Below are 23,764 nucleotides of genomic sequence, written 5' to 3'. Positions count from 1 at the left end.
CTCCACCTTAGAAGAGAGAGGAGGGGACAGTGGTCTTTCTGGTTCGGGAGGTTGCTCACCCTTTTCCCCCCCAACGTGGTGCACTTGGGCTTTGAAGGGTTGATGGGAGTTGTAGTGCAAGGCATGAGCAGGAGGAGCGGCACCAGTTGGGGGAGGAAGGGTAGGTGGGTGGGGGTGCTTTGTTGCTAGAAGGGTGGGTTGGACATGGGTGTGTGTGTGTGTGTGTGTGTGCAAAGGAAGAGGTGGGAGGGTGTGATGTGGCAAAGGGTGCTTTGCTGTTGAGAGAAATGAGGGGCTGAGGGTGGGTTGCCTGGGAAGGCCTGAAAGGAAAAAAGCAATCCGACACAAAAGCCACGCACATGCAAAAATAACAAGAACCGCGCACACCCAACTGCTGGAGGCGGAGTGTGTTCTGGAGGAGTTGTGTGAGAGAGGGAAGAAGAGGGTGTTGCATCAGTTGGCGCGAGGTGGTGGTAGGGTGGCCTTCCAGTGGAAACCACGTTGGCTGCTGCCATGCAAGGTTGAGGTAGTAGCAAGTGTGATGGTAGTGCCAGTTGCGTGCCGATGCTCCTACACAGTGCTTTGAAGATGCACCCTTCATTTCATGGCAGTCCCATTCCTCCTAATTTTTTTTGCAGGGAGCAGGAACGGTGGGGAAGTGAAGGAACTGCCCCCAAAAGACTTCTAAGCTCTTTTGGGGAGAGCAGGAGGGAGTGACAGGGTGAGAAATGAAGCAGAAAGCAAAAGCAGCAACTCTGTCTGTGTGTACACACCTCTATTAGACCGCTAACAAATCCCAGGCGTACTAGTTTTCAGCCCAGAGGGGCTTTCATCCAGGGAGACACCACTTACCTGTGGATGGTGCAGTAAAAATTCAAGAGATCCAGAAATCATAGTTCTCTAAGGACAGCTTCTGAATAAGAGCTGTAAAGTGAATTTAAGAGTGTTGGACTTCAGTTCCACCTCTGGCCATGTTTACTGGGTTGTCCCCAGCTATAATACACACTCACACACAAATGGAGGTTCGGTGAGGATGGAGAGGGCTTTGGGAATGAGCATCAGCTAGGACAGGCAGAAGTCTTTGGTGCTGAAATTCCAGAGAGGAAGTAATGCAGGTAAAAGCAAAAGAGGAATTAAAAAGTAAAAAAAAAGAGACAAAAGCATGGTGGTACCTTAAAGACTGACTTTTATATTTCTTAACACATTATGTAGTATATTTTAGTCTGCAAGCATTATAGGTAAAAGCAAAATGGAAATAAAAAGTTAAAAAAGACAAAGTGTGTTGGCACCCTAAAGACTAACTCTTATGGTTTTAATGTAATATAAAAGCTACCATGTTTTTGTCTTTTTTAACTTTTTATTTTTATTTTGCTTTTACCTATAATGCTTGCCACCCCTTCAACAACAGAAAGTGTGTTCATTTGGGTTTGTGGCCAAAACAAGGAAGCAGGTTTGTAGTAGAAGAGTTTACCTGGTCAGTTGCACGTAGAGGAAAAATGCTTTGTAAACAGTGTTGTGAAATACAAAAGATAGATTGTTTACATAAGACCTCAGATGTATACAAAAAGAGTATGTTGTCATGTCATAGGTACTATGTTGCAATAATTCGTCACGGAAAGAAGGCTCTTACCTCTCAGCTAACATTTCCTGCCTAGATTGAGGTTAATTTAATGTCTTGATTAAATTTAGTTTGTTCTAATATGCTACTGAATTAGTTACTCAGTTTCTTGCTGAAACTAATTATGTATTATAATTTGGAATGGGTTTGGAAGGAGGTTGATAAGGTGCTGGATGAAGGAAGTGTTCTGCACCATAGTCTTGAAATTGCTGGGAAAAAAAGCAGGAAGTTTTCCCAAAAATTATTTGTGCTTCTCCTCGTTGTTAAATGTGGGGCTTTTTAGCACTGAACATGGATTAGCTGTTCAGGTCTCCTTTTCCTTGTTCTGTGTCAAGGGAGATTCATTTCAGCGTACAGTATAGTCTTGGCAGCACATCTGAATGAAGGAGTGGCGTTGATCCCAGTGGCTCATCTTCTTGTCCTTATTGCACAAGATGGCTGGATGTGTTTGGCTTCCTCTGTACAGGACTGAGAGCATGGCCTTTCCCCGTCTCTAACAGCAACCCCAGTTTGTTGTATATGCAATACTTGAGCCCAACAGGTCTAAAATGTAATAATAATAATAATAAATCTTAGAACTGCTGAGCTGGAAGGGAGCCTATGGATCATTGAGTTCAGCCCTTGTCTGCTTTCATGTAAAAGGGGCTGAATTAAATCGGGGCAATTAAAATCATCAGAATGGAGGGACTTTAAAATTGCTGTTCTAGTTTCAAAATAGGTTTATTTCTTCCACAGTTGTGTTTACTAATTGATTTCTATAACCTGTAACATTATTTTGCAATGAAATGGATCCTATGGGCACCTGGAAGCATTATTTATCTAATATGTGCCTCTTTGTTCACACTGGGATTCAAGGTGGCTTATATTATAGTTGAAAAAAATGTAACTAAGACACAGTTAAGTTACAAATACTAAAATATAACTCCTTTATAATGTTCAAAGACACATAATCCAAAGTATTTGTTCATGTAGTCCACATACAATATAGGATTATGTCTGCTTGGAAGCAAAAGGGAAATTATGTCAATTTCTGCCTCTTAATGTGCAGAAAATAAATGGAGGCTACTGTCCTGTATCTACTTAGCTGGGATACTTGTTTGGGGCATGTTTTGAGTCCGAATTGTAAGATTGCTCTGTAGGTAAGATTGTGCAGTAGTATTTTCTTCTAAGTGAGTGTGCATGGCTTTTCCATCTTTGCCTTCAAGTAAACTAGATGTGGCTTCAGAGTGAGCAAAAGATTAAAGTGCTAGAAAGAACGTTACAAAGGATTGTTGCAAGTCTCCAGAATGAAGTATATCTTTCTGTGAGAAGTAAATAAATGTTAGAACTGCAGACCTGGAAGGGACTCTGTGGGATCATCCAATCCAGCCCCTGTCCAGGAGGCCCAGTAAGGAATCGAACTCTCTAGCTGTGCAGCCAGAGACCTAAACCCTTGAGCTATCAGTGCTTGTTGATAAAATCATGTAATAAGTGTGTCTGTTTCCACCATTGCTCCAGGATAGTCAAATCTAAAGGTGAAAAACTTGGCAGGCCCATTTGGCTTTGTTTTTATCTTGGTTTAATTAGTCCTAATTCATTGAGATCTATCTGCGATACCTTCTTCAATTACAAGCTAGCAAACTTCCCTCCTCAAAAGAGAGAGAACAGCAGTCCAACCTGCCAGGTTCATTTCTCCGGATGGCCTCTAGGCAGTTGTGTGTAGGTTAGGAAAGTGTGCATCTTTGCGCATGCTCTGAGATCTTCAGAAAGTTAGGGGAGAGGAAAGGTCCATCTGCGGGTGTGGGAGGAAAAGGTTGTGGCTGCGTGTTGGAGAAAGAGAGACAACAATGTGTATGTGTTTGGAGGAGGGACAGAAAAGTGGGCAGGAGTGTTAGGATGATGGAGAGGAATTGCATGATCTGGGAGATGCGGATAGTTGAAGGGAGGGCGAGGGGGTTGGATGGACGGAATACTGGAGGGGGCCTTAAAAGAGTTTCCAAGATGTCTGGAGCTGGTGCTTCGAAGGCATTGTTGAGCTCAGGTAAGTACTGGTCGAAGGAATAGTAAGTCACTTATTAGGGCTTTGAATGATCATGGTTGGCCAAGGGGTGGTGTATGGTTCCTGCAATCATTTGCCACCTCTCAAGTCAAGAGCGTGATGGCAAAAGCAATAATACAGTACACATTTTTTTCTATCAAGATATTTCCCCATGTGTTTCTACTGTTTTATGTAAGAAACCCAGAATATAATTTTATACTCGGGCATGGTTCAGTTTAGAGAGCTGCATGGTTTGTAGTGTATTCGGCTGTCCTAGTTTTTAAAATACACATTTTTAAAAATAAACTCGCTGTATTTGAGATTTTTTTAAAAAAAACATCAAAAATCCTGTTTGCTAATATCTTCTTTAAAATCCTAAGTAAATGTATACAGGTATTCTTGGTTTGTCTTCTGAATAGTAACTTGTGCATGAGGTTATAAAAATAATTGATTCTACATTAGGCTGAATATTAAGTGCAGCTGTTTCTGTTAGCTTTCCAGAAAAAAAATGGAACATTTAATAAAACTTTTTGGAATGTACAGAACTTGCTTACATCTAAATATGGTTTACTACAAAAGCGCAGTCTTGTGGACTTCTACTTAGATGTACATTCTGCTGAATTCGATGTGGTTGTTGCTGAGCTCGGTAAGATATGAATTATATAACAGACTACAAGAAACGTTATTTTGTGTAAGCTTTATAAGCATAAATATCCTACTTTGAAGCAGGCAGCGATTTCGAATATGCTGAGTGCATATTCCTGATCTATAAGATATCTAATTACATTGTACTGTAGTTCTAATTTGGAGTGGGGGGGGAATGAGGGGCTGGAATTAAAAGTAGTAGAAAATTGAAACCCTTGAGAGTATACATAGGTAATGATGTCATTCCATGGGTTTTTAATTCTTGCTCAACATGTATTTTTAGAGAGAGTGCTCAGGAAAAGAAAAAGTTTCCTGCTAGAAACTTTTCCCGTTGAATCTTGTGGACTTGAGAAAATGAAAGGTCCACATGAGTGTACAAAATTTCAAAGAAATCTGCTAGTTTCACTGTGTGGAACTAATTTTAACAAATTTGTACTGTATTTCTTAAGAGCTTTTGAGATGTGCGGAGTGTAGTATTCAGGCTACAGATGTTTGTGTGCCATACACATACACGTATTATGAAGCTGTGCAGGTGGAATCCATTAAAGGGAATAGAAAAAAAAAGAATGTTGTGTTGCTAATTAACTTGTGTAGTGTTGAAAGTATCAAGCTTCCAAACAGTTGTTGTGTTAACAATGGTCATTTTCCACAGTCTTTTTTTTTTTTAACTCTCAACCCACCTTCCATACATCTGTACTCTGTGTGTGTGTGGCTAAATTTTGTACCCCAGGTGTTCAAAGAAATGAAAACTTACACTGGAATGAATGCATCTTACTTTCAAGGGGAGCATCTTTTGTGTGTTTCCCGTTATAAAGAAGTCTTTTAAACTCTTTGTGTGTTGGCTTGTTCCTTGACTGTAGGCAGCTTGTTTGGTTGCTTCACGTGCGTTGATTTGCAAACATCTCTTTCTCTCTCTTTTTTGCTTGATGCAGAAGATCAAGGGGTCTGCAGCCTGTGAGCATGATGAAGAGTTGGGCTGGGTGGTCTAAAGGCCTTGCATGATATGGATGGAACAACCAGGCTGTATTTCCCTTTCATGTTAAGAGCAATGTGCAGAGTAAAATTCTAAATATATTTGGCACACTTTGAATGGGGATCCAATGTGTGAACACGCTCTGTGTTCTGCAACATATATGGAAAACCTTTTTCAAGATTAGGTCCTGTGTTTCTTGTTGAATAATTCAGAAATACGCAGAAACAATGCTATATTTTCCTTTTGTATCAAGGAAGTTGGGCTGGAAAATGTTATTTTTAAAGTTCTAAAAAAGACACATTTTTGTCTTCTCTAAATACTGCCAAATAGAATGAAATGCTTGTCTGTTTTTTTAATATTTCCATGCTTTCATCATTTCCATGCACAGTCTTTGGTGATGAATATGCATGAAGTTTTTTTAATGAGCTTGTTATTATAGTTCAGAATTAAGGCAACTGAGGATTTGCCCAATTAAATTATGTTGCCCTTCATGTTCTATTTAGACCGCACAGTTGACCTGTATCTCTTCACATGTCTTTCTGTGCTAAGATGCTAAAGCTTTAGCTTGTTAGTTGTTGTGGCATCGCTTAACCAGATGTGTCTTAAAAGAAGAATGTTTGTGAAGCCTAAGTGTCAGATGGGTGGACAGACTTCTGGAAGTATGTTGGCCCATTGAATTCCGGGGGTGGGGGAGCTCAGTGACTTTGGACTATTGTCCTGCGATCAACTTTTGGGTTGTGAAATGGCACGCTGATTATCTGCAGAGCTGGAGGGGGACCCTCTGGATCATCGAGTCCACCCCGTCTCAAGGAAACCCAGTGGGGAACTGAACTCCCAACATCTGGTCCTGCAGCCAGAGACTTAAACCACTGAAGAGTATCCACCAGTTTATAATACAGATTCTTATCCTGTAGTGTAGACGTTTCAAGCTGCCTTGGCATAGGTAAGGGCTTGGCTTGTTTTTCACCTGTAAAAATGTAGCGTTCCTAAACCTCTTGGTTTTGACAAAAGAACAGCTCTTTGAGAAAGATAACTTTGACTGAGTAACTTTCTGCCTTTCATCTGAGTCATCCAATGCCTTTTTATTTTTATTTTTTTGGGGGTATATTGTTGTGAGACGTGACGTGATAGGGAGGGCAGGGAACATTCAGATCCTCTGCAATAAGTGCCTGCGTAGAAATAGTTCCGAGCTGTTAACCCCAGTTCTGTAGCTATAGATTTTGTTATTCCCCCCCGTCTCCTTTTTCTAATACGCAAATTACACCACGCTAACTCCTGTCAGGTTCGTTATAATCATAGTGGTTCCGTCTCTGAGAAGATCCCAATCTACAGAGGAGTGAGACAGGGATGCATCTTAGCTCCGTCTCTATTTAATCTCTTTCTAGCCGATCTCCGTTCCCAGCTGGCATCTGCCGAAAAATCTGCCCCGTTCCTAAATAAGATACCTGTTCCCCTTCTGTTATACGCGGATGATGCTGCTCTCCTCTCTATATCTAGTCTTGGTCTAAGACAACTTCTCTCCTTGTTTCAATCTTACTGCTTACGTAATGATCTTGTAATTAACGCCGAGAAAACCAAGATTATGGTCTTCTCAAAATCCTGGAAGCTCCTTCACTGGAAAATTAATAGCCAACCGATTGAACAGATGAGATCTTTTAAGTACCTAGGCTTACTTTTCCACTTTCAACTCAAGTGGTCGGTACATAGAGACTCTGCAACTGCATCCGCTTCACATTTGCTAGGAGCTATAACCAAATTCCATTATAAAGATGGGAACCAGTTTATTTTATTTTATTTATTTATTTATTGGACTTATATACCGCCCCATAGCGCTACAAGCACTCTCCGGGCGGTTTACAATTTTAATTATAAAGGCTACACATTGCCCCCCCAGCAAGCTGGGTACTCATTTTACCGACCTCGGAAGGATGGAAGGCTGAGTCAACCTTGAGCCGGCTACCTGGGATTTGAACCCCAGGTCGTGAGCACAGTTTTAGCTGCAGTACAGCGTTTTAACCACTGCGCCACGAGGCTCTTTATCCCAGCTGCCACCCAAATTTTCCAGGTAAAACTGATCAATCGCCTACTCTATGGAGCTCCAATTTGGATTAATGCGTTGGATAACAAAGTTGACCTATTGGCTGCCTCTTTCTATCGCCGGATTCTAGGGATTCCAAACTCAATTAAATTATCGACCATAGCCCTAGAGCTAGGCACGCATTTACCCTCAACGACAGCGTGGGCACTTACCTTTAAATTCTGGCTCCGTCTCTTCTTTAAATCAAACCCAGACTCTCTCCTTGTGCACCTACTTAAAGATCATTACCAATCTAAGTGGTTTTCACTTTGTGAAACCAAACTTGAATCGATTGGTATATCTTTAAGCTCCATCTCTAACAGCAACTTCGTACAGGCGCTCTCTATTATTAAGGAGAAACTATGGGAGTCTGAGTATATTTATCTAGTTTCCAGTATTAACCAAACATGCTCCCCAATTTACTTCGGTATCTTCCCCACCTTTGGCTCCGGTCATTTTTATATACAGTCCCTGCTGAACCCTCTAACCAGGAGGGCTTTTATGTTAGCGCGGATGAATATCTTCCCTTCCGAAGTTCTCAAGGGACGATATGCCAGAATACCCTTTGAAGAAAGAACTTGTAACCTCTGTGGATTAGAACCCGATTCAGTTACGCATATTCTATGTCATTGTCCAGAGCTAAGAGATATCCGAGACCGTACTCTAGGGCCAATCATTTCAGGCTTTCCGGGTCCCCCCCAGTTTTTGACAGGTTTTCTTCTTCATGACTTCTCTCAAGAAACAACGACTTTAGTAGCTGAGTTCCTTGCACAGGTTCTCACCTCCCAGTCCCCAAAAAAACTAACTTGACTCCCCTAAGCACCTCTGCGGGCTTATTCCCCCCCTCCTTACTATTTTAATTATTTACTTAACTGTATGTTCAACTGTTTCTTGTTTTTATGCCAATAAAGGTTGTTGTTGTTGTTGTTGTTATAGATTTTGTTATTGTTTTCCTCTATAAGGAAATGGATATACTAAGCCAATTTCAAGTCTTAAGGCTCTGGGCTGCTGAAAAACCATAAGCATTAAATAGTGGTAGGTTGCTATTGGGTGGATGGCTCAAGTCGCCTAGGTATCTGGCTATGGAGCCAGGCGTTGGGAGTTTAGTTCCCTATTATGTGCCTCCCAGGAACAAGAGCCAGCCTGTGTAGCCTAGGATACTCCTGGTCAGCCACCTCTGAGTACGTACTCTCTGAGTGGAAAACCCTGAAAAAGAGTACAAAATACAAGTTATTTGTATTTTGTAGACAGTTATTGTTTTTCCTATTAGGCAACAGTAGCTTTGATAAGAGGCAGAGGTTACCATACATGTATCCAGTTAGGATCTAAACAAAATAATGTGAGTTGAACTTTCTTTGCAGAAAATGGCTTTCTGCTGGACTTCCAGATTGAAGAATAAATGCATCCGTTTTAATACATCTCGTTCTTCATCTGGAAAGGCTCTCAAAGGGGGATTTATATGTCAATAGAAATAAGGAACAGTCCCTTCATTCTGTCTTAACAGTGTGATCTTCAATTCTCTTAATTGATCTTCCTCCCTATGAGTTAGGCTGCCATAATTCAATTCATTGCCTGTTAGCCTGACTTCATATATCAAATTTCTAAAGATCGGGACTGGCAGGTATGGAGTGCACACAAATGGCACTTTTCTCCTGTGCTGCCTCTCTGTTCAAATTTCAGTCCACTGTTTCAACAATGTGGGGATCCAGCTGGCTTGGAAATCCCACTGAAGGGCATATGCACTTACAGACGGATGTGTGGCCTTGGTGGGACGTCTCTCGGTGACTCTAGCAAGGCCGTTTCCTAGCGCAGTCCACACCAGCGAGATTCCTTTTAAATTAGGGTGGAGATAATAAAACACCATTAAAATCTAAAAGGTATACATAAACCTTGGCGGGGGGGGGGGGGGAGTGAGCAAGTCCTCCTGGAAGAATAAAGTCTTGGAGGGACCTGGCATGATAGATGTGGTTGAATAACCCTACCCAAGGAAGTCCATGTAGATGCCAACCATGCCTGGAGATGGTTCTTTTCAGAAGATCTGTGGCAGAGAAGCGTTTGTGCTCTGGGACAAACCTGCATGTGGATTTTACTCTGCAGCAGCATTCCCAGCCTGCAGTTCACATAATTCCAAAGATACGTTGGGGAAGGCTGGATCACAATTAATAATAATAACGTGTCTGTAAGTTGATTCCCAGTGTAGTGTAGTGATGGACTAGGACTTGGAAGTCCTGGCTTCCGCTCAGCTATGGAAACTCACGGGGGGTGGGTGGGAGAGGAGCTGTGTTTTCCTCACACGTCCTCATCCCGCCTGACCATGATGTGACATCCTGTTGGGAGGAGGGTTGAGCATCTCATGGATGTGTTGAGGTGGCAGAGTTTGGTGGGGGGAAGAAAAAGGCTAGGGCTGGCCCCCTCCCCCATCCTATGCAGACATGTTCCTTCTCCTTCTTAATATTTGTGTGGTTAGTTCTTCAAGGCCAGGATATATAGGATTCAATTATATAACTGCATTGCATGGAAGCTCAGTTGTTGATGGAATTAGTAACGTATCTTAGCGCTTTCCTAAAATTATTCTGCTTAATGTATCTTAAGGAGTGTCCTTGATACCACCTGTGCTCCTTGAAGAAACCCTCGCATCCGTGCTCAGCCTCTTCAGCTATATTTGCCTTTGCAAAAATTCAAGAATGTGCTGTGTTAGTACTTGTGGCAAATAACTTGGCTAGGATGTCAAGCGGGAAAGCTTATATGTACTCTGGTGTTGCTTTTGTTTGAATTCTGCACAGAAGAAATCAAATCCAATGGCTTGCTTCCCACCACCCACCACCGCCCCTCCGGCAAACTTCAGTACAGTAGCAGAGCAAAATCGGTGTGGACTTGGAGGGTTGGGTGCATCACGTTGTCTTTAAAGCAGGTGTGGATGGTGATCAGAATTAGGTCTCTGGATGAGCTGCAGTAATTCTATGAGAAGTTTTGATTCTCTGTACTTTTAATGAACAAGCAACACGAAGCAGAATCTCTGGCATGGTTTTCCTTATGGTACAGTAATTGCTCATGTCACAGCTTTGGGCTTCCTTACGTGTGAAGTTGCACTTCTGACACAGTCTTTGCTCTTTTTTTTTTGGCCCTTTTTAGAGTGTTTCAGAAGCCTTCCCGTTTTCTGATAACTGAATCCTACCGGAGTGCTGGGCTGGGCTACTCCTTTCACAAGCCCAGCATTGAGAAGCAGGTCCGAGAAGGTAATAGGACGGGCCTTTAAGTCCCCCCCCCAGGAAGGATAGCAATAGTGCTTGGAGACCATGCTCGGTTTGTGAGTGTGATGGATCAGCGTGCTATTGTTTGTGTTTACTCCCATTCTGTCTGGTGATGCTTCTACAGATGCCAACAGAAGCCTATTAATATGCCCCCCTCTGCCCCATGGAGGTGGTGTTTCAGTCTTGTTCCCATTGAAGGAAGGGTGATTATTAGAAGCCTATCTCCCCATTTCCTCTCCAGTTCAGATCAAAACTTGCGTGAAAGAAGGGTTCCGTCACTGGGTCTAAATTAAACCATTGGCAGTAGGTTGACAATAGGCTTTAGTCCATAAGGTGTCTGTTCCTGCTATGTGTGTGTGTTTATTCTGGTAGTGTATTTTAATTAATTCAGACCATACACAGCTGGAGTGCTTGTCTGTAGTTGCTTTTATTGTGCTGTACTGTGATCTTTCTAATGATAAGGCATCCATAACATATTTGAAGTTTTCTCTGTTTGATAATCCGGAAGAATTGCAAGGATCTTTTTGGCAACTAAGATACTTCGGAGAGTACACTGGCAGTCTAAATTTAAACTCTAGGGTAATTCAGTTTTTTAAAATATGAGGTTTAATTGGAGTTAATCAATTTTGAGTCAGTATAATGAGTCCTGCATTATTGTTGTGCCTAAACTGGGCCTTAAGTGGAAATGTGTATCTTTAATATCTGAAGGTATTTTCAGAACCGTTTGGAGGTTATAAGGACAGAGCAAGGTTGCAGTTGGGTCAGACTTAGGAAAATATGATTTAAACAAATTATTTTACAGAATAAATTCAAATAGATGGTACTACATGCCTTTGCTAGTTTCAGCTAAGTGTAGGTCTGTGGAAGCAAATGCTGAGGGGCAGTCTTGTTGCTTTTTTAGATTTTCTCTAGTTAGGACTAGCAATTGCACCCAGGATACGGAATAAGTAAAAATTAAACAACAGCAGGAGCAGAGGCAAAACCACCATCATCTTCATGCACGCAAGGTCTTGTTGAGGCAGAGGGACTTTGAATGCTTCCGTGAGGTTGAATCCCAACAGATGGAACACCTTGAACATAACGCACCAGACATAGGAGTAATTGAAGAAAAAGGAAGAAGTGAGACATTGCAATTCCAGGAGATGCTAGAGTTAAGAATAAAGAATTGGAAAAACTAACAAAATGCAGAGATCTTGGCCATTGAACTCTCTAGTTGGTGGAAGAAATACACTTCAGTGGTCCCTGTAATCATCGGGGCTTTGGGAAAATAACACTGTCATGAGAGCTACAAAAACAGCAATATTAGGAACAGCATATTTGCCGTGCTGATATCTAACAGATACTTGGTTAAAACATGTATCTGGTATATAATGCCAGTCAATGTTTTTATGATCTTGATCGGCTGTGTCTGGTGTTGTTGTTGTTGAAGAAGAAAGAAGCTGTTAAGTCAATTCAGAGTTAGGGTGAGCCATTTCAGGGTTTTCCCAGCAGAGAATACTCAAGTGGTTTCCTGTTCGCTTTTCTCTTGGCATGGTGGTGGTTCTCGGACCGTGCAGCTGGCCCAAGGCCACACAGGCAGACTCTTCTCCCGGGTGGCCCAGTGGGGAATCAAAGCTCCCAACCCCTGACTCCGCAGCACCACTGAGCGGTCCAGCCAGCTCAGATTATCTAATACCTTTGAGGGACGTGGTGGCGCTGTGGGCTAAACCGCAGAAGCCTGTGCTGCAGGGTCAGAAGACCAGCAGTCGTAAGATCGAATCCACACGACAGAATGAGCTCCCGTCGCTTGTCCCAGCTCCCGCCAACCTAGCGGTTCGAAAGCATGCAAAAATGCAAGTAGATAAATAGGGACCACCTCGCTGGGAAGGTAACAGCGTTCCGTGTCTAAGTCGCACTGGCCACGTGACCACGGAAGATTGTCTTCGGACAAAACGCTGGCTCTATGGCTTGGAAATGGGGATGAGCATCGCCCCCTAGAGTCGGACACGACTGGACAAAAATTGTCAAGGAGAACTTTTACCTTTTGAGTGTAAAACCACTCTTGCCTATGTAGAAGATGGAAAATGCAAATCTGAAAGATAAAAGGTTATGCTTTTTTTTGCTCTTTCCTTCTATCCTCTTCCCTTGTGTGTCATGTTTATTATTTATCTACCTTTTAACCTATTTATAAATGAATGTGTCCATTGAGATTGCAACTATGTAGACAAGATTGTAAGATTGTATCGATCAGTAATATGTAATCTACTCTGAGAGTTTTTCTGGCCATCATGCAGGATAAAAATAAGTAAAACTTAAATGCTTGGATGTCTAATATGAAAACAAGATTGCTAAAAGGAAAAAAAATGACGGGGAAATGTTATTATTTCCTGGAGCATGTATTTGCAAGCTTTTCTTGGGATCAGATTGCACTGATATTTCAGCTTGAGAGGCCTATGAGTTGTAGATCGCCATTAGCAATCCCAAAGGTGTGACCGATCATTTTTGTCTGTGCCTATTGAACATTCGCACCTTCTCTTTTGTGAAAGCACAATGGGGAAAAACTTCTCTGGCATTTGACTGGAATAATGGATATGCAATTTCAGCAATCCTTAGTACTGTAAAAGTTGTGTTGTGTATACAACCAATTATATTCCTTTGATTAGTAAATTGAGACTACATGGGTTGATCCCTTTTCTCGGTGTCTTCAGGCTGTTCATAATTTATAGCAACATAAATTTTTCCTACTATTACATACAACAAAATAACTCATATGGGGGTATGTGTGTGTGATCCTGAGAATTTGTACTCCAGTGATTAATAAGCACCTTCTATTTTTCTATAAATTCTTCCTCCTTCACCTTCTTTGTGTTATGCTGTGTTATACTGTAGTCTATAATACTTCATACCAGTTTGTTAAAATGGATGGACTGGATTCCAGTGTGCAACCTAACTTTTGTTACAGGTATCAGCAATTTTTCTGCCTGTATTTTGGGTGCTAGACCTAGTCTCTCTGGTTTAGTATCTTCAATTTTATTCATCCGACTACAGTATATGTGATCCTCAGGAACTCACTGCATTCTTACTGTGCTTGACAAGGGATGGCACAGTCTCGCATTGCGTACATTAGCATGGTCATCATTCTAACTGGGAATGTGCTTTGTTTGTCATAACAATCAAACCTGACAGGATCTGGTATTCTGAGTTGTCTCAACAGGTTGAAGAAATAAACCTAGAGGGGAAAAATCTAAGAGCAGTGTGAACTACGAGCAAGGTTCCCCTTTGAACCCTGGCTCCTAACGGTAGGCAAGCTGGGTGAGGGGATTCCTTTCTGCCAAAATCTGTATCACAGTGGATTTGAAAACAATAAAATGAGTGCTGCTGTTATTTCAAGCTGGTATGTTAGGGCTGGCTGGATAGCTCAGTGGTTTAGGTATCTGACTGCAGAGTTACAGGTTGGGAGTTCAATTCTCCCACTGGGCCTCCTGGGAGAAGAGCCAGCCTTGGTGGCCTTGGGCCAGCTGCAGCACAGCCCCACAGTGCCCCTAGAGGAAGGAAAGGGAAAACCTCTTCTGAGTATTCTCTACCTGGAAGACCCTGAACCAGGTGGCCATAAGGCAGAATTGATTCAACAACACACCATTATTATTATACTAGACTATGGAACATGTGCGTAATGCATAACTACATTGTTACTATGTTTGTATATATACACACACACCACAACCCCTTGTATAGAGGTGCCTCTGAATATTGGTAATTGTTGTTTTAACCTTTGTTTTGTATTATGTTTATTGTCTTGCTTTTATTGTATGATGGTTGTACTGTATCTTCGAGTATTTTCTACATTTATGTAGATGGTGCATTGCCTAGTAAATCTTCATTAGTGGGTGGTTAACCAGGGCATAACAATTTTTAGCAATAAACAGATGCGAAGAAATGATCTTTATTTACAGTTGCTGGAAGACCATAGCTCACCGTTTTTTTTCTCTTGTAATTACAAATATTGGGTTAAAATGTACATACACAGTGTAGTCTGTGTTCATAATTGAATGTTCTTAAGAATGTTGGTTCTTTTGTGGTTGGAGTATGTGATTAACTTGTGTGTGTGTTTTCTGTGCCATCAAGTTCGAACCAACATACAATGACCCTAATAGGGTTTTCCAAAGCTAAGTGAGATACTTAAGGAGTGGTTTTACCAGTTACACACACGCACAGTGAGTTTCCATGGCTGAGAGGAGATTCGAACCCTGTTCTCCAGAGTCCCAGTCCATCACTGTCCACTCGCTGCACTAAACCAGGGAATCACTCAAATAGTTGGTGATATCTTGATTTCTGTGTTACCGGCTCTCCTTGTTTTGATTTTAAGGTCGTCAGTCCTTTGCCAGTCATCAGCATCTGCAAGATACTACAAAGGCTCTTTGTTTGTGCGTTGATGACCACAGAGATATTTAACATCCAAGTGTCCATTGTGGTGAAATGCTCCAGTGTGACCCGCTGGCACGGCCGTCCTTTAAGCATCTATCATCCTGATCGGTTTGAGAATTGGACAATAAAACATTTTGGGTGAAATAACGTACAGCAGGAGGCAACCTGGCATAGTGGATAGAGCTTCATGTTCTAGTGTAGGGTTGAAACACAGCTGGGTGGGCATTGGCCGGTCAATCTTAGCAGATCTACCATACAGGGTTGTTGTTTGAGAATGAAAATGAGGCCGTTGGACGCCACGTAGATTGGCTGGAACGGGAAAGAAGAAAACCAGGATATAAATTAAGCTAATGAAACTAAAGACGGTGGGCTTGAGTTCAAAAGGTCTCAGCAGGGGTATTAATGGTAGGAATTTCTGAAGGTCAGTCATAGGGTAGCCATGAATTGAAAATGGCTTGAGACATTTAAGAAACAAGAAAGGCAGCATTGGAATGAGGTCACACTCCTCACCAGATTGCACCAGATTGCATGTGTGGTGGAAGCGAAACGAGGGCATGCCGTTTTGTGTTGCAGGTAGAGTCAAAACTGATTTATTTGCTTTCTGGGTAATTCCCTCCGATTTGGGGGGCACCTCTGCCGTGGAAGGCGGCAGGGTTTGAACCTTGAGGGCCTTTTTTCCCCCCAGCACTCCTGCTTGCTTGTTTTGGACACGTCCCCTCCTTAGGCTGTGTTTCCCTCTTAGGGTGACAAATAAATCAGGTTGGTTTCCCAAGGTAAGGGCAAGGAGGCCATAACTAATTGGCCTCCAGTTTGACTTGGCAGGCTCGTTGCTGGCATAATGCAAGGCCCTTTTCGCAGAATGATTTTAGAGGGTGGGCCTTTTTTTAAAATTTCAGATTAGGAACCACTATCTTGACAACTTGCGGTGTATTTCCTGGAATTACAAATCAGTGGTTCGTTACTATAAAGCAGCATGAAGTTAGCATCTCTAATATTACCCAATTTTTTATGTGAGGTGAAGCCTGCCTATGTCTCAGAAACTTTTAGTCTGAGGGAAAAAAAAAGGAAAATGTTTCTTCAGCTTAGGACATTTTTTGCCCTTCACATGAAAACATGTTGCCATAGCAACTATAATTATACACAAGGGATCTTCCTCATTGTGTTATGAAACTTCCTTGGGGTTAAACTATCATCTCAGATATAAGGAGGACATATTGTTAAAAATAAGCATTTAACCTATGTTTATTCCTTACTTCCCGTGTTAACACCTTGCGTGTTGTGTTGTGCTGAGGTTTCCCTTGCATTGCATGTACAGTTTTCCCTGGAGATTATCATATTCATGAACTTTGTGTGGGAAGCTCTTTGGTAGGATAGAAAGCTATTTTGTACAGAATCAGACCACCTAGGTCAATCCTGTCTGAGCCGGCTGATACTATCTGCCCGGGATTTCTGATAAACGGCATCCTCAGCTACCGTATTTTTCAGTGTATAAGACGCCCCCCCCCACTTTTCTAACCCAAAATTAAGAAATCTAAGTGGGGCTTAGCAAATGTAGGGTAAAAAGGATCAAAGCCCTGCAAGATCACATTGATCCCTGCTTTCCCCTCCACTTGGTTTTTTTCTCCTCAGCTTACTTCCGTGTTTTTAGTCTAAAGATTTTAGACAAAAGCATAGTTTTATACATGGAAAAATACAATATATTTGCGGAGGCCAAGACCTTGAACCCAGCAACCTTTTGCATCGGAGCCCTGTGCTCACAATTAAAATTTTCGCCGCCACCACTCCTACAAGATTTTCACAAAAATAAACTATACCGGCTGGCTTGCTGTTGCTTGTTTGATCAGATACTGAAGGGAGGTGGATCCTGTGTAACTTGGCCAACTTTTGTAAGAAATGTCAAGTCGGTTTCTCTTCGAGTTCACCTAAAGGTCAGTGTCCTCTTGAGGAGGGCTAGAATTGCACTGCCTTGATGCTTGTTATTGAACAGCAGTCAAATGGTCCAGAAAGCCGGTGCTAAAACTGGCTTCGAAAGATGTTGCTGCGTTGCTTTGCTTTCATTTCCAACTTTTATTTTTATTTTAAGTAATCATAGCCTTGCCCTGATAGCCCAGGTGCCATATATTCTGGGAGTTTTGGTCTTAAAACGGTGAATCCGGCCGTCTCTGTTTGAACATGTCAGAAAAACAGAACGGAAAAGACAAGAACATGTGGCATCTTAAAGACTAGAATGTGAGCTTTCATGGACAAGACCACTTTAAACATGGTTGATGAAAGTCCTTTCCTCTCTCTACAATGCATGATTTGTGTGCAAGGAATGCAGTTTGCTTATGATTGTAATTCATGGGTCAGTAGATTGCATAGCTCGACTGAGTCAGGACCCATAGGTAGCAAGATATTTTGATTCCTTGGCTTCTTTGCCACGGATAATTTGTATGTCTCCTTGTTTTCTGTGATACTGGACAAGACTGATTTTAGCCTTAAGCCTCTGTCCGGCTCCTTTGGCAGCTGTGAAAGCCAGAATACAAAAAATGTGGAAACATTGACCGTACAGGGTTTGAGCCCTTCCTATTGCACTCTGGCCGGATGTACGAGGATTTGGAAAAACATAACAAAATTCCAAGGAAACCTTTGCTTCTCCCTCCCTCCCCAATATTCTTCTCTATCTGCATATTTATTTAGTCAACAAGCTTGTGCAGTTGGTGGGAGAGACACAGCCAGTCGTACGAGTCTTCAGCTCATAATAGCTTCGTGACTGAGTACTGGATGAAGATAATTGGGTTAACTCAATGCAAAGCACATTCCGGGTTGAATGGTGGGTTATGGAGGCCCTAAAGCATTTTCTGTTTCCCGTTAAAAAGAAAGGAAGTCTAGCAGTTGCATAGATGTGCCTTCCGTGCGGAAGGGAGCATGAGAATCCAAAGGGATGTAAAATCCTCAGTAGCTTCTAAACAAACCTTCCTAGCTGCATATTGATGCAGAACCGACACCAGGGATTCTGTTGTGCCCAACGGGAATGCTTCAGAGCTAACCAGTGATTAAATTTGCTAATTACATCTGGTGAGTCTAACCAGCACCAGAAATATAATGTTTCATGGCCTGGCATATGTTTTTGTATTTGAAGATTCCTGTGTGCATAATCTTTAAAGAAAGACTTCAGGTAGTTAAAAATGAAACACCATTGGTCGGTTGTCCTGTATGCCTTTATGGGAGTTGTAGTTCTTTCACCCTCAGTTTGTCTCAATGTGACTCCAAAGGAGGATGTCTCTTGGTATCAAGCGTGCATGAAATATGTGCTACAGCAAGGAAGAAACCCAACTGCAAATCTCTTTGTGGATCAGTCCAGGAGGAGAGAAAAGAGGAGGTGTGTGGCTTCTTTTGGTCTCCTGCAGTAAGTTCTTTCTTTCTTTCTTTCTTTCTTTCTTTCTTTCTTTCTTTCTTTCTTTCTTTCTTTCTTTCTTTCTTTCTTTCTTTATTTATTTATTTATTTATTTATTTATTTATTTATTTATTTATTTATTTATTGTCATTGTAAGTATATACACAGTATACCCATACAATGAAATTCACAGACACCTAGAGACCAGACACATGCACACACATAAAATTATGACCCTTCAGGGTTTAAATCGGACGTGAGGTGAGCCAATAGAACTACCTTCTCTGTTTGGTCCATGCAGTACAGGGGTTCTTTCCAACTTTGGAGGCAATGGATACCTACAGTATATTCATGAACACAGCGATGGGCATATATTTGTCTGGGGCCTAAAAGAGGGTCCACACTCCTTGCCAGTTTTGAGATCCGGATGCTGAAGGACTGGAAACATATGTCAAAGATTGGGAAACTGGACATTGACCCCTGGAATAAATGGTCCTTGCCCCTCACTTTTTCCTGTAGCCTGTTACTTTAACATGCTCTTGAAATCAGAGGAGCCTCTGTTGATTTGAAGTTCCTGTGCCACTGTTGATCCTAAGCAAAAGGCAGAAGGTTACGCTGAAGGAGGCACCAGGTTGAACGCGCTGGCTATGGTTACCTTTGGATCTTACTCTGAATTGAAAGGGGTACTACAAGTCATTAGGATATAACATCCTGATAGTACCTATCATGGAAGACAAACTCTGGCTCATTGTCCCGCTCCATTGTCTCATTCTAAGGGTGAGAAGGAGGTGGGTCCTGCTCCGCCCCAGGAAGGGAGGGCGTGCCTTCATTGGAAGGTTTCTTGTGACTTACATGTAGACCTTTTGCGCCATCCTGGACTTCTCTAGGTTAGAACAAATTGCTTAGGTTTGGGAATCCTGTTTCACATGGTTGTAACCTGTGTCCACCTCTGGGTGATTTTGGAACTGTTTTACACCTTTTTGCAGTGTCCTTCCTTCCCTTCTTTTCCTTTTTCCTCTTTTAATAAATCGTATAAAACTTGCAAGCTTGATCTGAAAGTTGTATGAGAGGGATTGGTCCTACTATCAGTGTTCATACTCAGACATTCTACAGACTGGGAGAATATTTTTGGGTTTTCCCCTTGGGAGAAAGGGGGTGATGGTAACATTACCGAAAGCAGTTCAGGGCACTTCTGAAACGGGTGCCTCTCTTGGGTTTATGACGAGTTGGTCTTGGGACAGGCTCTGAACTGAGTGAATGAAATCTTAACACTGTTTTTTGTAATACAATTTTTGTCTTTCTGCTTTCTTTGAATAAGTAGAACCGAGCAATGAATTATGGAAGGACTTAGTTATGAAACGCCTGCCGTTCCAAAGATTCATTTTGAGACTCGTTTGTGGGAATCAGCCAGTTCTTTCTGGGGGTGAAGGGTCAGTGGATGGGTGGGAACAACTTGTCTGTTAATTCAGGAAAGACGCTTTTAGAGGGTTACAGGAACAGTGGAATCCCTTTTTCATTCTGCTTATGTAATGCTCAACAAAAGGCTTATGTGCAAACAGAATTAAAGTGTTCTTAAATACGCACCGCCTGGCATTCAAGAGCTGTGTTTGTAGTGCTGTATTCTCGCCGAGGCCTCCGATTGTCTGCTCAGCATGTTTGCAGGATAAAGCCTTTGCTGCCTTGACTTCCTATTTTCTGGGCTGCCACCAAGCTCAACCAATAATTTGATCGCATTTGGCAGCTCTGCTCTTGTTGCGCTCTGACATTCGGTAGTCTTATGCAGGAGCTTTTATTTTCAAACATACAGCGACTGGTGTACAGTATAAGTAGCGCAGAACATGGATATACTTGACCAACAGTCTGTGGACAAGAACAGTGGGTGTCAAGTCAGCCCAGATTTTTGGAACTATACTACACTACACTATACTATAACTTTTTAGCAAACTTGGTAAAGGTATCCATCAATCCAGAGCTTAGTTTCTATCATACGTTCTTCGGTCAGCAGCTTTTGTATTCTCCATGCATTCCATGTATGTATGTAAGTTACAAATATTATTTTCCACAATAATGCTGGAAAAGATGGAAGGCATCAGGAAAAGAAGACGACCCAATGCAAGATGGTCTAACTCCCTAAAGGAAGCCACGGGCTGGAGTCTGCAAGAGCTGAGCCAGGGCTGTTGAGGACGGGGGATTTTGGAGGTGGCTCATTCACACAAGGGACAACTTGACAGCACAGAACAACAGAGTTCTAGATTGTGTGACTGATGTGGACGACGTTGTTCTAAGACATCAGTAGTACGGAGTGAAAAATAGTCATGATGACTGTGCAGAACCCAAGAGACTTCAGAGAGAGAGAGAGAGAGAGAGAAAGCAAGCTACTGCTCTAAGAGATGCAGGCTACAGATCTAAAAAAAGGCTGACCTGGTTGAGTCAGTAACTGTTTGCAAATACTTCTGAAGCAAAATATGCTTCTTCTTTTTTTCTAGTGGAAAATTCAAATCTGTTCCTCTTCTGTGGCACAGCTTGGGTATGTTGAATGAGTTGGGAGATTCTGTACTGTTTCTAGTTATCACAAACTACATTTTTGTGGCCTACTGGTAGAGCCCCAATGCCGTGCTTTCACGTCTGTTTGAAAAAGCATGAATCCTCCTCATCATCCACCCTAATCTTAGAAGAGCTGGAAGGAACCCTGTGGGGTCATCAAGTCCAGCCACTGTGAAGGAGGTCCAGTGGGGAGAATTGAACCCTCAGCCTCTGGTTCTGCAGCTAGAGACTTCAACCCCTGAGCTATCTAGCATCCTTGGCCAAGACAGTTTCTGCAAATCTTGGAGATCTGCAGATGTCTTCATGGTGCGAGATGCTACATAAAGAGTAGTGAAGCTGGCTGTGTGGAAGTCTGTGTGTTCTGTGTTTTTTAAAATGGAGAGTGGACTCCCATGGATGAGGCTGGATCCTCCCCCCCCGACCCCCGTGGTTTGCTTGACATTGCGGGGTGTGTGCGCACGTTACTCCTGCCCCTTTCCTTGGCTGACGTGATAGTGAAACCTTCCAGTCTTAATTGTTTGGGGCCGGGAGCTAGCTTTGCTCCTGCTGACTCTTAATGTCTGCTCCTGATTTATGGCTGTGTTTTAAAATTGCCCGGCTCTCCAACCCGACTGCTGGAAGCAGCATGCAGTTCTCATTCAGTGTTCTTATTTTTATGTATCCTTTACTGGAGCCTCGAGTGTGTACGTGGACAGTCGGGTCCATGCTCACGCTCCCTTTCAGCCGCAGTCTAGTTGCGGAAACAACGAAAGATGCATAATAGGAAGCAGGGCGGGGTTGTTTTCAATCAAAATCCATTTAAATCATGATTTAAATTTGGAAAATCAGGTTTTTTGGAAGGTTTAAATTTTTTTAAAAATTATATTTTTGAAATTTAAATTGTGGTTTAAAATTTTGATTTTTAAAAAACGCAATTTTTATCCACCTTGAATTGGGAAGGGTCCGGAAGGTAGGGGCCACAATATAAGAATGATGGGTGTACCTGTTCTTTTGTGGAAGGTATCCACCTTACTCAGTGTGCAGCTGGTAAAGACAAAAAGCAAAATGCACATATCTGTACCAAGAATTCTGCAACATAAGTAATTGTACAGTCACGTTGGGAATACCTTTACTTCCATGCTGTTGCATAGTGGGAGATCACTAACCTTGGAGATAGAATTAAATAGCAAGTTCCCGGACTACCTGCAATGCATTGACCAGCACAAAAAAATCACTCAGACCCTGCTTTAAGGTTAAACAACAACAACAACAACAACCCAAACCATTATGTTTATTTATTTATTTATATCCCGCCCATCTGGTATATTCTACCACTCTGGGCGGCTTACAGAATATCAAAAACAATTTTTTAAAAAAACATAAACACATTAGCACACAACAATAACAAATAGTGCAGGAATAAATAAATAATAAATAGCAAAGCAAAGAAATCAGTAGTTGACAGGTTTATTACAGATACTTACTGCTATCTATAGATGCTGGAGAGGTTAGTAGAAGGAATGAAGAGAATTAAAAGTAGTAAAACAGAAACGTATTCTCTCTCAGTCTGCAGGGCTGTGAGAAAAATGGAAAAATTAGAAATTGTCCATACTCTTCTTGGGTGTCCCAGTTGCAAGAGAGCTAAACTCTTCAGAGACCAAGAGCGATTAAGTATTCTAATTAGGTGAAGCAGTAGCAGTGTTCCTCTAGCCTGTGAAATGAAGGGGTTTACTAATTGGTCAGTAAGGAACACACACATGAGCTAGCAAGCTTGTGAGATGTGAGGCTGCTTCCTCCCCAGTGACCATGCCTGTCGTTTGCATGCAGGATTGTAGACATTCCCGACAGCATTCTTATCTCCCTTGCAAGCTTCTTGGTTTTCTTAGCCATGGACGATGCAAACGTATCAAAGCCCCGTTGCCAGTAGCAGAAGAAACTCAGCTTCCTACGCTTCTGGTTGACTCTGCCTTTGTTCTTCTAAGTCCCTTCTTGCAAACCTCATGGCCAGGCCATCCTAGCAGCCATCTCTGACCTGCTTCTCTGCTCTCTACATGTTTTAGCCAGCATGACTTGTGCTCAGGAATGTTGGAAGTGCTGACCAGATCAGAGGAGAGTGGGTTGTCTAGAACTCTGCTTTAGAAAACTCCCTCCCTCCCTCCATGCCTGTTGCATTTTTACTCTTTGCTCATCTTGTTACTTCAACCAGCCTCCCTTTCGTGCGCTTCTCCTCTTTTCTGTCTTTGCCATCAGATTGTGCCAGACAAGGTGAAATGCAGTCCACCCCAGATGGTGATTGACTACATCTCCCAGCATTCCTCCCCACTGGCTGTGTTACGTGCAACTGATGGGAGTTGCAGTCCAGCCGCTTCCAGAGGCTTCCCCTTTGCACAATCTTGGGTTATCCCAGAACTCACTGGTTAATCTCTTAAACAAGGGGTGGAGGTGGCAAAGTGTGGCCCTCCAGGCGTTGCTTGCTGGAAATGTGAGATAATGTTCAGCTGGCATTTTATGTGTTTGGAACAAGCTCCTTCAGGTAGAGAACTGCTCCTCTGATCACTTGGATCCTTGCGAACTCCTCAGTGGCAGAAGATGGGTGCAAGAAGAAAACGCTGAATGTGTGAAAATAAACACAGTATTGTCTGAGATGGGCCCTTGATTTCACTTCTGCCTCCTCAACATTTGAACATTGAAGTCCGCAGTTATAGCTGCAAAAATAAGACTTTTAGGCTGTTAGGTTAACCCCCTCCTTCCCCCCCCTCCTCTGGAAATACTTGGGCATGTAGGTGACTGCTTTCTTGGTAGTCAGCAACCCTTGTTCTTTCTTTGTCCAGCTCCCACCCTGGAAGTGCTTTGTGGATGTAGTTTGGCTCTCTGTGAAAC

At 42.3% G+C, this 23,764-nt stretch overlaps 1 protein-coding gene across 1 annotated transcript in view; it reads left to right on the top strand.

Annotated features, from left to right (window-relative positions):
* Positions 1-23,764, top strand: part of OSBP2 (oxysterol binding protein 2) — a 145,958-nt gene that overhangs the window by 722 nt on the left and 121,472 nt on the right. The window lies entirely within an intron of this gene.

This window comes from Pogona vitticeps, chromosome 14, assembly GCF_051106095.1.
Source record: "Pogona vitticeps strain Pit_001003342236 chromosome 14, PviZW2.1, whole genome shotgun sequence".
Taxonomy (NCBI): domain Eukaryota; kingdom Metazoa; phylum Chordata; class Lepidosauria; order Squamata; family Agamidae; genus Pogona; species Pogona vitticeps.
The sequence above is the reverse complement of the archived record's forward strand: the minus strand, read 5'-3'. Positions and strand labels throughout refer to the sequence as shown.